The sequence below is a fragment of the Alnus glutinosa genome, chromosome 1 (assembly GCF_958979055.1).
Source record: "Alnus glutinosa chromosome 1, dhAlnGlut1.1, whole genome shotgun sequence".
In the NCBI taxonomy this organism is placed as follows: Eukaryota; Viridiplantae; Streptophyta; class Magnoliopsida; order Fagales; family Betulaceae; genus Alnus; species Alnus glutinosa.
Window position 1 is genome coordinate 45787125 of NC_084886.1, and position 10853 is coordinate 45797977.

At 38.0% G+C, this 10853-nt stretch overlaps 1 pseudogene; it reads left to right on the top strand.

Moving 5' to 3' along the window:
• Positions 1-292: 292 nt before the first annotated feature.
• LOC133861079 (DNA-directed RNA polymerases II, IV and V subunit 8B-like) lies at positions 293-7835 on the top strand (annotated as a pseudogene).
• The last annotated feature ends 3018 nt before the right edge of the window (positions 7836-10853 follow it).

The window sequence follows — 10853 nt, forward strand, 5'->3', positions numbered from 1 at the left end:
ACTGTCTCTGGTATTTATTTCTTTCTTCAACAGCAAGACGAACGAATATTGAACAAGTATGGAAGAGAGACGGGTGAATTAGCTAGTAGACAGGACTTTAATTTTTTTCACCAAGCCGTGAAGATTGCTTGAAGAAGGGAAATTGATTTTTTTTGAAGGGGCAATAATCCGGTGCACGCAAGCTCACGGTAAGTTCGGTTTTTTAAATTATTTTGTCCGTCAACAAACGTTGGATGAGGTAAAAGTTTCATCCAATGGTTGTCATTGCGTTTTAACAATTATTAGAGCAATTCTGATTCTCTTATTTCTTTCTGTCTATGTGTAGGTGTTCTTCTGGTTTTGAGGGGCGAAGTAGTTGCAAGCGAGAATGGTTGAGTTTCTTTTTGAAGATATTTTTAGGATTGAGCGACTCGACCCAGATGGTATATAAAAAGTTTGATAAAGGTATATTTGTTCCGAGATGCATTTATTATTTTTTACTAGAAACTTTCAGTTTAATATTCTCTCTCTCTCTCCGAGTGCTTGAATTTTGATTATAGTTTACAAATTTGTTTTCTTGGGATATTGGCATGGGACTAGTTTTAGGATCAAACCTAGCTCTAATTGCAAGATTGAAAAATCAAAATCCATTTGTTTCTTTCACATCATAATACTCTAGGGGTTGTTACGAGCATTGAAGCATACTTGGTGTACACATATTTACTATGAAAGTTGCCAGTGGGTATTTGAGATGGGAGAGCACTTGGCATTCGCAAAGGATATTGGCGGCATGAATCAAAGCAAATTAAATTTTATGGGGAAAGAGAACACCGGGGAAGGAACAAAAGGACCTTTAAGGCATAAGATTAGAAGGCATACTTTGATAAAAGAAAGCAAAAATTGTGGTATTGAAGAAGGCCATTGTGGTGTTGAAGGAGGTCATTATAATTAAAAGGAAAAAATTGCCTCTTTTCAGGAAAAAATCTCATAGTATGTGAAAGAGTTTATTGACATCCGCAGATATGCTCTTTCAAAATTAGCTTAAGATTTTTATATACTGCCTGGGTTGATTTTGCTGCTTTTAAAACCAATTACGAAGATTGTAGCTACTCTTGCACCTGTTGGTAGCTGTACTCAATTATGTTTTGGCTATATCAGATAAAATGTCTAATTTGCACTGGCAGCTTCTTTTTATTATCAAAAAGCATTGCCTCCTTCCGTTATGAAAGATTGAAATACAGTAGTAGTATGAGCTTTTTATGATCATTCACTTGTATCTGTTTCCCTTATGAGCGTAAGCAAGTTGTGCTTACACTAGAAGTTATGAACTTAAAGAATATGGGAGCTTGAATTGGTTTCGGAATTTTATGCAGGTTTTGACAACAATTTGATTGGAATTACAGGCCTATGGCTGCATTATGCACTGTAATATGCAGTAGTATTTGCTAAATGAAATTCAAAATGATCATCAAACTAGAGCTACAAATCTGCATAGCAAACAACACTAGAATATTATTGAAAAATTTGCACAACAAGCTACTATTTTGGTTTTTCATCCCTTTCAATATTAATAAATTAGTTATCTAGAATATCTTCAAGTGGACCTGTCTAAATTTCTCACTATTGGCTTAGCAATGGTCTTAAAAATGCACATGCGGAATGAGTTATCACCTACCTCAAATCTAGCATGACTAGAAAACTCTCCCCATCCACTAGGTGGCGGCCTATAACTAAGTTGGACCGAGAGGTAGCAACTGTAAAGTATTTTCCTTAGGACTCTTAATATGTGTCACTAGAGCCAGGATAGGCAGGGCGCCTTTAGTAGATACTTTCGGGTGGTGGCGACCCATTATCCTTTGAATAGAAGGTGTTGTACTGGGTTATTTCTTTACAAAAAGTTGCTTTTGTTACTTTCTTAATAGTTTTTCTGCTTGACTCTACATTTGTAAACCGTTTGGCTTCTTTGTGTGTGTGCGTGTTTTTTTCTAATGTGCAAAGTACTGTTTGCATTTTGTGTTCACAATTTCAACAATGTGTTTCTGTAGTTATTCGGCTTGAAGCAAAAAGTGAGAAGTTCGACATGTTCATGCACCTAGATGTGATGGTTACAAAGGATTTTTAGTGAAAGAAGGTGATAAGTTTGCAATGGTACTAGCTCCGACATTAAATCTAGATGGAACACCTGACACTGGCTATTATACTCCGGTAATTATATTCCTCTTGTAGTCCCCAACTTTTGGGTTATGGATGATGTTAATGTTACAACATAAACTATAGCTCAGATTTTTTTAGTGTTTATTCTCCCACATGAAATTTTAATTGTGAATTTAATTTGAGATCTTCCATTTTTAATTATCTTTACCTATCAAAAAAAAAAAAAATTTAATTATCTTTAACGTCAACAAACCCGTGCCATTCAAGTCTAACTCTCCAGTTTGTTGTGATGTTCTTTGTAATTTGTATAGAGATGATGTAGGTGAGACAAAGGACTTTTTTATTTTTATTTTTATTTTATTTTATTTTTTATTTTTGTTTTGTTTTTATAAGTAAGAAAATTTTATTAAAAAAGCATAAAGCGCCTCGAAGTACAAATAAAGTATACACAGGAACAACCCAGTTAGTCCACACAAGAGAGAACCTAAGAAAACCCACAAGTACCTACACACCCCGAACTCCCAAAACCCACAAGAAACCTAAAATACAGTAGCACCCCCATCAAACACCCAAAATACAGTAAAAATCCCCCCAAAAAAATAGTAGAAACCCCCAACCAAATTCCCAAACTTGCCCTGAAGCATCCCAACCCAACAAACCCTCCAAAAACCACCAGAAACTGTGAAACCCAAGATAGGCACCCAATACCCGAGCCAAAAACAAACCCACAATACAAAGGAAATGCTAGAAATACAGGGACATATATATATATATATATATAAGCTGCAGATAGCGGCAAGTGGAGCCACACCCGCCAGTGCGGCATGGAACTAGTCTGAAACACCACCGGACGGCGCAAAAATTAATTGCCAGAGAAGCCACTGGAGAGGCGCATGTGCGGTGAAGAGTTCCCAAACCCTGTAGATCTAACTCCCAAACTTTTTTTTTTTTTTTTTAAGGAAAAAAAAGGCGTGCAGCGGCCACCCGCAGCAGCGCTGACGGCGGATTGAAGCCGGAACACGATTGAAAGACTCCTAAAGAGGTACGTGCACGAGGAGGACCCAAACACTGTAGATCTGCAACCCATGGAGCAAGGGAACCAATCAGCCACACACAACGGCGCGGCGGCCAACTGCAGGATTGACGTCGACGGTTAAGACCGGAACAAGCCGACAAGGCCTCCAGCAAGGCGCATGTGTGCCAAAGAAGACCCAGAAGAAGAAGAAGAAGAAGAAAAGAAACCCAAAAACTAAAAGACCAAAAGAAGAAGAAAAACACATAGCACCTAGAAAGGAACCGGAAGAGGAGAGGAGGGAGCTCACAAGATGAACCAGAGAAAAAACCTAGGGTTTTTTGGTTTAGAGGGAGACGAGAGGAGTTTTCTGACAAAGGACATTATAATTTTTTTTTTTTACTGCATGGAAAAACACAAGTAAATGAATGGTGGCCACCAGAGAGTGAGAGCAAGAACTTAATTAACTAGAAGGAAAAGTGAAACGAGAGTGGGGCAAGAGTGCAAGAGGGTAAATCTTAAAAACGTTAATGCTTTGGTGCTTTTTGAGTTCTTTTACGTGTGCTTATGCACATGCATAGATATGAATTATATTGGTGGACGCTTCTTATACTTCAGGTTCAGTTAAGTAGAGTAAAACACACCATTGTCAACTAGGCTGATGTCGAAAGCTCCTATCAAACCTTCTGCTTTGATTCAAGTCTCCATAATTAGTAATTTCTCTCTTGCATTTAATATAACTCACTTCTTGTTATAAGCCTTGTTCACTTTTCTTTGGATTCCCCCCCCCCCCCCCCCCCAAAAAAAAAAGAAAAAGAAAAGAAAGGAGGAAAGGAGGAAAGCACAAGCAGAGGTGCCCTTATTTGGGTAAGAATAAAGAGAGGAGTTATCATAGTGGCCTCAGTTTAGTGGGTGACACGATGATTGGTGACAGATTTGCTCTCAGTTAGTTGAATGATTGGCTGGGAGGTTGTTTTCCACCTTGTATTGGATGGATTATGAACTAAGGAACCTCTTCTTTAGCCTCTAGCTAGAATAACTTGGTAAGAAATTTTGGAGTCCAAGACAACTCTTCTGACTTAGTAACTGTTGTAATATTTACATGAGAATATTGGGTTCGTTTGGCAAAACTTTTTAGAGGGAGCTTTTGAGCTCGTTTGGTAAATTAGATTTCTGTTTTTGTTTTTAAAATTGTTTTCGAAAACTTTGAAAACAAAAATAGAAAATCGTTTTCTGTTGTTTTTTTGTTAAAAAAGTGTTTGGCAAATTGTTTTTAAAAATAGTTTTCAAAAACAAAAAATAATGGTTGAAGTGTTTGGACAATTATTTTCAAAACAATTTCTTCTTTAAGAAAGAAAAATAGACTATAAGCCATAAGAGTAAGTTTGACTGGCCAATATATAAAATAAAACAAGGGAAAAAAAAAATCAACTTCATAAACATTATGGACACATATCAATTCACAAATTTGATTTGACAAAAAAAAAATGATGAGGATACATTCATAAAACGAAAATGTAGATTCAGATCAAACAAAATTAAAATTGCTTGGAGAAATCGCAACAACAAAATTTTAAAATTAATTTTTATAAGAGTTACGAAGAGCTACAAGTACCATCAATTTTTATCAAGACAGAAAAAAGCCATTAAATATAAGATAGATTTTGCAGTTAGGTCATTAAGAATAACCTTAGTATAGGGCCTATGGGCCTTCATGTACCCTTTCTTTCTTTCTTTTTTTCTTTTTTTTTTTTTTCTTTTTTTTTTTTCTTTTTTTTTTTTTTTCTAAACAGCCCAACCTCTCTTTGAGGCATTCTGTCAAACACCTTAGCCTCAAGATCCTCTCCTCTCTTTCCCTCGTAGTACCAAAAAAAAGAAAAAATCCTGTCCTCTTCTTCCTATGGGAGAGAATAGGAGAAAGAAAGAAAGAATGAACGAGCATGTAACAGGTGAAAATGAACGAGCAGTTGGGGAAATGAACGCGGGAAGGGAAGGAGATGTACCAGGTGGAAATGAAGAAGGATTTGAGGAGCATGCTATGCAGTTCTCATGAATCGAACCACCGTCTTAGTGCACTGTGCTTGTTACTGTGCACTTAAACTGAAAGCGCATTTAGCTTGTTTTCGTTATCGTAGATAAAACATGTTTTCGAAAACAGGTCTAAACTGTTCTCAGATTTCGTATTTCACTTGTTTTTGTTTTCACCCATTTCGTGTTTTAAAACAGGTACCCAAACACAAGGCTACAGTGACAAAACCGGTTTCGCTGTTTTGGAAACAGAAAATCTGTTTCCAAAACAGCAACCAAACAGGCTCTTTGTTTTTTTGTTTGAAAAAGTGTTTTGATTTTATAGAAATGTGAAATTTGTTGCGAGTGTTTTGAGTTGTTTGTTAATGCTTTTTCTTTTTTAGTAGGAAACAAAGGCTTGGGCAAAAAGGGTTGCTAAACGAAGCCATCTTGTAATCGGTTAAGTAATTGAATCCTACATTTGGTAATATAATTAACCTAAACGTATTGGCTTAAACTGGTGTTTTGAATTTTTTTTTTTATCAAGCGCACACACACAGATTCTCTGAAGATTTAGTTTTCAACTTTATTCATAAAAAAAAAGAAAAAAAAGAAAAAAAAAAAGCTTTGCTTTTCAACTTTCATAAACTTAAACCTCAAGAAGTGGTATTAGAGCCGATGGTTCAAGGCAAGTGTTTAATGTGACTTTGCAAGCTGCTTGTGGCTTTCTCCATGATAGATCGATGGTGACTCTCATGTTAGCTCCCACAGTGTTGTGTGTTCAAGATTAGAGAAACTTTGTTTTCAATAGAAAGAGAAAGGCGCAATGTTAATTGACTAACCCATTTTTGAGTAAAGGCTTTAATGGTGACGAGGCAATTGTGTGTGTGTTGTTGGCTCCTGTCATTGCACAAGGAAACCTGTGTCTTTGTTCCACTCATGATTGAGTAAAAGAAGCTCTAATGGTGAGTATTACACATGGTGGTGACATTTGACACTTGGATTCTTAAGAAAAGGCTTCCATTCGATCAAGGGGAAGACTAATCAAAATGTAGTTTGATGTTGTATGGTAGAATGCTCATATGTGCAGGCAGAGATGTGTTGGAATATTTACTTGTGAATGTATGGTTCGCCAAATGATTGAGTTTCATATTGGGACAAGAATGAATGGGTGATATAATATTATTTGTTCCAAAGCCATTGGCTCAAGCTTTGGTTTAAAAGGTGTTGTCGCAAAGAGTTGTATCAGGTCCTCACAAACATGCTCCTCAAGGTGCTAATAGTTCAATTCTCCCAAACTCAAACCCTAACATCGATCGCCCCATTAGGACTGCTACTATATCATGAAATAGCAATAGCGTTGCCTAAAATTTATTCGCCTCATGACAGTTTTATCTACCTTGCAAAAGGCTATACTTGCAGTAATAGTAATTTTGAGTTTTATCTGGACAGAAGCTTTAAATCTTAATTTGTATAGTTTTCATGATTTTCTCGACTTGTTCTCCATTTCTAGCTAGATATTTCTCCTGTATACTCCATGTGTACTTGAGTTGCACCTTTTACACTTTTAAGGATATTTCATACTTTTGGAAGTCATTATGCATGAGAGATGTAGGGTTTATTTGGATTGAAGCAGTTTTAGCTTGAGTCATTAGCATGAGAATTACAGGTGTTTTTATGTGAGTGGTAAAACTGTAATTTTCAGGAAGCCCTGCCCAGAATTTTATGTGGTCTATTTATGGTTATCTTCTCAACTAGGCTTGGTCTAGGGATTTCTAGTAGTTTCCATGAATCAGCAGGTATGTCTTCTTGTTTCATGTTTGCCAATTGGGTGTTTCTTAAGTGGGTTTCAAAATTGGAGCTTAGTAGTCCCATTAGAATATGGAAAAGTTAATTATGTCTCATACGACGTCAAATTAGAGTGTTCAGTTGGAGAAATAGTTGCCTGCTGTCTACCTCTTTCTCTCTCCCCCTCTCCCCATCTTGTTTTGAGACAATTTGACTCCGAACTGGCCCTTAGACGTCAAATTGAGTCAATTTCTGTTTTGCTGTCTAAGAATTGCTTCTCATTAAACCCTTAAAACAGTCTCGACAACCCTATGCTACCAATTGTGCATCACCTTAAACACCATTCCACCTACGCAAGGAACCCCAATGACTTTGAGTTTACTAGGCTCTCTCGCATCATTGGGGCTATTCTGTTTTCAGCCCTAGAACCAAAAAAAATGCAGCTATTTTTTCGTTAAATCTTCTTTTATCTGGTCTAATGACCCAATCGACGGCATGTTCATCACGATGAATTGTTACATTCTCTGATCTTTACCAGCAAGTAAGCTGGCTTCTGTAGTGCCTATGCATTTTTGAGTTTTTACGGTTTCTTGTAGGTTCAATGATAAAAGCTTCGGTAAGCCATGTTCAATTATAATAAGAAAACTATGTGAAGGATGATATACAAAAATAATCTTTTATTCCATGCTTTCTAGACTTCAGTTCTTGGCTGTTGGCATTTTCAAATCATTAAGGCTCTAATATTTCCTAATAATGAATTTTAATCTTTTCCCAGGGCAATCGGCAGTCACTTGCAGACAGATTTGATTACGTCATGTACGGGAAACTGTATAGAATTTCCGATGGTTCAGGACGTGGAACTAAAGCGTATGTATAACTACTTTTCAGGCATTAATTCTTTGTACGAGTCTTGGAGTCTAATACATGTTTACTGTTGATGACTAAGGAAAAATACAAATAATAATTAATCTATATAGTTGCTGTTGATTCAACAGTATAGCTCACCTAAGCGTGCATAATCCAATTAAAAGGTATAATATCCCCAAATGATTGTAGGAGTTGAGTCTGATTTGGACTATCCATGCAGTATGGATGGTTTGAAACTGTTCTGTTCTTGCAATTACTGTGGACAATGTTTTTCAAAGGGTGCCTAGGCACAATTCAGCCCGAAGTTTTTTCAGGGGCGACTGAGTTGGGAAAGAGGTTGTGTTCCTCTTCTCCTGTGTTGTCGAACTCTAAGCTGTTCCAAAAATATTATTACCAAAAGGCTGGGGAAGCCAGAGAAGTGCATATGGATAAGAATCTTTTTGCTGATTCTATGGAAGCTTTGAGGCCAGCTCAAGGGCCGGGGTTTCTATCTCTGCTTCCAAGTGATCCAGCCCAGAAAGCAGCTGTTGTGCTTAATTCCAGTACAGGATAAGGGTAAGCCTCCCTCTCCAATGATGGGTTTTCTTCGGCGAGGGTTTCTCAACCTGAGTCGGTCATGCCTGCACCGACACTGGGTTCTCCTACCTCCATTATGGGAGAGGATTTCAGGGTGAATGGTTTGACCCAATTTCAAAAGTGGCCAGTAGGTTTTGGTCCGTCTGGGGAGGTGGTTGCGTGGGAACATGGTGACGAGGTATGGGATGGGGAGGTTTGTAACTCTCCTTACCCTTGTGTGTTTTATCTCCCGACTTGGCCTTGGATTGAGAGTTGGATAGTGATGAGGATAAGAATCCATCTTTGGCAATTTTGGAAGCCATTGAAGAGGACTTCCATCGAGGAGTTAAGGCAGTGCATTCAGGGACGACTGAGTTGGGAAAGAGGTTGTGTTCCTTTTCTCCTGTGTTGTCAAACTCTAAGCCGTTCCTAAAATATTACCAGAAGGCTAGGGAAGCCAGAGAAGTGCATATGGATGAGAATCTTTTTGCTGATTTTATGGAAGCTTTGAGGCCAGCTCAAGTGCTGGGGTTTCTATCTCTGCTTCCGAGTGATCCAGCCAAGAAAGCAGCAGTTGTGCTTCCAGTGCAGGATAAGGGTAAGCCTCCCTCTCCAGTGAGGGGTTTTCTTCGGTAAGGGCTTCACAACCTAAGCCCAATTGTCACACATAAAGTGTCGGTCGTGCCTGCGTCGACTCTGGGTTCTCCTACCGCCATTAAGGGAGAGGATTTCAGGGTGAATATTTTGACCCAATCTCAAAAGTAGCCAGTAAGTTTTGGTCCGTTTGGGGAGGTGGTTGCTTGGGAACATGGTGACGAGGTATGGGATGGGGAGGTTAGTGACTCTCCTTACCCTTGGGTGTTTTATCTCCTGATTTGGCCTTGGATTGAGAGTTGGATAGTGATGAGGATTAAGACCAAAAGTAGGAGGGAGGTTTTAAATCTGGTAAGCTCCATCAACTACAGTGATTCTAGCGCGTCCTCCCAGCGTAGGAAAGGTAAGGCGCAAATAGTGTAGGGTTGGGGTCTTCTGATGGTTTTGGGCTTGAGGGCTTGGGTTTTTTAGGGTTGTTAGGCTTTCTTTCTTGTTGTAGGCTACTTTGATAGTTCCTATGTATACTTCATGTGTCCTAAATTCGAACTATAATATCTTAGTGGATTTAGATGCTTAAGGACTCAAAATCCGCCCGTTAATTCTTCTACTGCTTAATCAGATGTGGGCCCTTTATTTTGAAACAAAAATTTAAGATTCACCTGGAATTTAAGATTTACAATGATATGAAAATTTTGTTGAAACATCCAGTTTCAAAGTGGGAATGGTCATTGTTCCAAACCATTCAAGTTTCCTGTGAACTTAGATTCCACCATCAGAACAGTCTGGCCCAAATACTATGTTCTATTTAGTAGTAGGTTACAAGTATGATAGGTGGCTTGGTTAAGTGAGGTCATGTGTTGATGTCAAACCAAACCCACTTGTACTTAATTTAGTCTCTGTCTGCTTATTTTAGCTTTCTTATTGTGCTTTTGAGTTCCGTGCATTGCCGTCTCAGATGTTCTTGTTTGTTACCCTGTAGTACTCATTTGATTTGGTTGGCTTTTTAGTTGAGTGATTTACACTCATAGCTCAGGTTCTTATAATGTGAATTCTTGTCTTATGAGAATGTTTTGTTTTACGATTGGGTTGCCATCATCAATTAATATCATATGTTTTGTAGACTGGGAAATGACGAGTCGACAGCCCAATCGACATCTGGCATTTTCATATGTATGCTAACTTGGCCGTGCTCCAAGTGAGGGCATCTCTGTTCATGCTGGAGGCATCTTCTCCACCAGCTCAACGCACTGGCAAGGGCCTTTCCTTTGTGCTGATTGTGGCAATAAGAAGGACGCAATGGAAGGAAAACGCCCCCAGTGGAGTTAAAGTGGCGTAGCTTCTATATTGTTTACCCTATTCTTTACCTTCTAATTCTTTTTTTTTTGGTTGAAATCTCCATTTTCGTAGGCCAGCAATTGTTTGAATCTTACTACGATGTTGCATCAAATGTATATGTAATATCCACAAATAATGTAAGATAGTTTTAGCATTCTAGTAATAGAAGTTTTAAGGTGCAACTGGGTTGAGTAACAGTATGGCTTGACTGGAAACCAACTCTTTCATTGAATCACCATCGAGTTCTTACTAAAATCCTATAACTTAAGGTTGCTAATGAAGATCTTTAGCAGTATCTGAAGATCTAGAATTACTACTTTGAAATGCAGGATTTATCTTATGGATTAACATATAGCAGATAATGAGAAGAAAGTTTAGAGACGAACTGTAAATATGAATTCAATTACTGAAAAAGGACCGTACATACAATAGAAGGTTGAAGATAGTTCAAGTTTTCAAAACATGGCTCATGTATGAAATTGCCTTGAAATTTCGACAGCCTTAATGAGCTATGGGGCAGATATTGAATGCCATTGGAACTCGTCAAAGGCACATGGCTCCT